Source organism: Hipposideros armiger, unplaced genomic scaffold (assembly GCF_001890085.2).
Source record: "Hipposideros armiger isolate ML-2016 unplaced genomic scaffold, ASM189008v1 scaffold_518, whole genome shotgun sequence".
Classification (NCBI taxonomy): Eukaryota; Metazoa; Chordata; class Mammalia; order Chiroptera; family Hipposideridae; genus Hipposideros; species Hipposideros armiger.
Genome location: NW_017731868.1, coordinates 1,266,211 through 1,269,180, shown reverse-complemented (window position 1 = coordinate 1,269,180; position 2,970 = coordinate 1,266,211). Strand labels below are relative to the sequence as shown.

General features: G+C 56.4%; 1 protein-coding gene across 3 annotated transcripts in view; it reads left to right on the top strand.

The window, feature by feature from the left end:
• Positions 1–1,346: 1,346 nt before the first annotated feature.
• GPR173 (G protein-coupled receptor 173) overlaps positions 1,347–2,970 on the top strand; it is a 22,523-nt gene continuing 20,899 nt past the window's right edge. For all 3 annotated transcript variants that reach the window (XM_019668119.1, XM_019668121.1, XM_019668120.1), the window contains exon 1: positions 1,347–2,280. The gene's annotated coding sequence lies outside the window, so the exon portion shown is untranslated. The remainder of the gene's footprint in view (positions 2,281–2,970) is intronic.

The window sequence follows — 2,970 nt, the reverse complement described above, 5'->3', positions numbered from 1 at the left end:
TTCATTAACTGTCAGTTCAAAATATTTTCTAATTTCCCTTGTGAAGTTATGTTTGGCTCATGGGTTTTTCTCTCTCTCCAAAGTATGGTGCCCAAACTTCAGTAGGTATAAAAATAAACATGTGAGGGTCTTGTAAAAAATCCGGGTTTTGGAACCTCATCTCAAACCTCCTAGATTAGTACTTCTGGGAGTTAGGCCTGGGGACCCACATCTTACAAGCTTGCTAAGGGATTCAGATGCAGGTGGGCTGCAAGACCACAGTTTGGTAGCAGAGCAAGGGTTTCCTGATGGCAGAGAGAAGTTATTCACCCGTATCACCAGTACCCACCACTGGGCTTAGCATAAAACATGTTTTATGCTAAGCCCAATGGTGGGTGCTTTATAGGTGATGTATTACAGAGTTGTACACCTGAAATCTATGTAACTTTGCTAATAATTGTCAATCCAATAAACTTTAATTTTAAAAAATGGGTGAACCAATGGGTAAGGGAAGAAAGGAATGAAAATTGCTTGTATCAAGAGAATTGGAATTTTTGAATGCTAAAAATTAGGGGATCCACTATGGCATCATTTGGTCCCAATTTAATCTATTCAGGACAGAAATATTTTTCCTTGTCTTCAAATCTCTGACTACCAGGCTTTCTCCTTACCTGTCCCATTCTGCTGTCCTGGAACAAGGCCTTAGTATGGGTGCCTGCCTGTCTAGTGGACCAGAGAAAGTAGTGGTGGCACAGAAGATGTCCTGAGAGGGGATGTTCAGAGCTGGGCAGCCCTCCCTACCCGGCCTCCCCAACTCATCCCACCCCCAGGCCTTGATGGGAAAATGCCCATAGAACCCATTCTAAATAAGGTTATCTACCCCACTTCTCGGAGCTCTATGCGTCCCTCCCATCCCAAAGCTTTTGAAAAACTTCTCCAGGACCTTTCTGCCCCAGCTTGACCCCAGACCCCCACAACCCTGCCTCCTCTGCACTTGCAGCCCCTGTGAGTTGCTCTTTCAGCAGCCTCTTGGCCACCTTTCCCCACCTCCACACGTGGCTCTCTGGAACATCTCAGAAAGGCGGGAGTCTGACTTCTCCAGCCAGCTATTGTCCAGGCAGCACAGCCGCCACGCCAGTATCCCCACCCAGTCAGCCAGCCAGCCAGCCAGCCGGCTGCTCCCCGGCCTCACCAGCCTCCCCTCCCCACCCCGCCCCGCCCCAGGGAGGACCAGGCTGGCTGCTGGGAGTCTCCCTGCCTGCTCAGCCTCCCTCCATCCCTCCCTCTCCCTCCCTACCTCCCTCCTTCCCTCCTCCGCCCGCCCCTGAGGCAGGGACCGTGCAAATCGAGGAGAGGGGGAACAGATAGACAGGTTGGGGTCCAGCTTAGGGCTCTGAGCTCCCAGCTGATGCCTCATACAGGCTGAGTGCCCCCAGCATCTTGGGACCTGGATCTGTGTGAGCTGCAGTGATTCCCAGGCCAGGAGGGTCCCTCTAGCAGGTCTGTGGTGCCCCCGTTTTGTATCAGGACCCCCCCCTCGGATGCTCTGAGCCACCCTCCTCAACCCGGATCTAAAACCCGGGACACAGCTATCAGGCCAGCCTCTCTCTCCACCCCACCCCCTCTTTCTGGCGTCCATCCCCTCCCCAACACCACCTCTGCTGCTGCCTCTGGCTGTGGACCTGCACCTCTTCCCCATCCCTTCCAGGCCTAGGGAGCGGGGTGAGCCTGGATGAGAGTCCCCTCAGCCCGGGGCTCTCCCAGGCCATGGCCCGAGTGCTCCCAGGGAGGAGCCCCGGACCCTGAGCATCTGCTAGAGGCTTGGCAGAGGCCCCGCGGGGACCGTGTCTTCTGAGGACAAAAGGCGGCGGCCAGCAGGCAGACAGGGGGTGGGGGGAGGGAGGGACCGGCAGCCAGGCGGGCAGACAAGTAGCGGGGGCCAGCGCTGGCCCCCCTCCCAGCTTGGCGGTGGCATGAAGATGGGGGTGGGAGTGTGTAGTGGGGGAAGCACCTGCCCGGACCTCCACCTGCCAGCTAGCCGGGCACCCCAAGGCTGTGTGCTGCCCACCTGGTGTTCTCCAACACCCCCAGCCTTGCCCAGTGCACCCCTCCGGTGCCTGCTTCCCCTGATGTCTGCGATTTAGACCAGCCCAACTGTATCCACGGCAACAGAAGCAGGAGTGTCACTGGCCGCCAGATCACTGAGGGCCCCACAATGTGGCCTGGACTGTGATTTATCCTGGGTGAGACAGCTTGAGCTCCCTCCCTGGACTCCAAGACAGCCCTGCTGAGAGAGCCCAGGTAAGTAGTCAGCATCCCTCCACCAAGGATGTGTGTGTGTGTGGGGGGGGACTTCTCTTCTGTTTCCCCACACAGATTTCAGAGTCTCCATCACTGCCATCCTGTCTCTCTCTGACTCTGCCTCTCTCTCTGGCTCTCTGTCTCTGTCTCTGTCTGTCTCTCTCTCTCTGTCTGTCTCTGTCTCTCTCTGTGCCCCCCTCCATCACAAGGGCTACTTGGGTGCACCTGGAGAGTCCTCTAAGCATCCCCATCTTTCCCAATCCCAAATGTCCCATGAGAAAGGGAACCACCACCTGTTTCCCCGCACAGGGTCTGTTTTCATCATTGTGGTCGCGTTTGGCCACGAGGCTGTTAATATTTCCTTGTGTGCTAGCTGTGGAAGGCATGCCTGGGAGCCAGCCATACTTGCCTCACAATGCTCGCACCCTGGGCAGGCTCAGCCTCCTGCAGCTGCCTCCTCTCCCTCCTCCACTCTCCTCCAGGTTCCTTGGCCTGCGTGCAGGGTGTATGTTTGTCTGTCTGTATGTGAGCAGGTAGGTGGGTAGACATGACAGAGAAGCTGTTCCTAGCCCAGACCACCCCCAACTCCTTCCTTTCTCCCTTCCTTTCCCTTCCTCTCTCTCTCCCTCCCTCCCTCCCTCCCTCTCTCCCTTCCTTCCTTCCTTCCTTCCTTCCTTCCCTCCCTCCCTC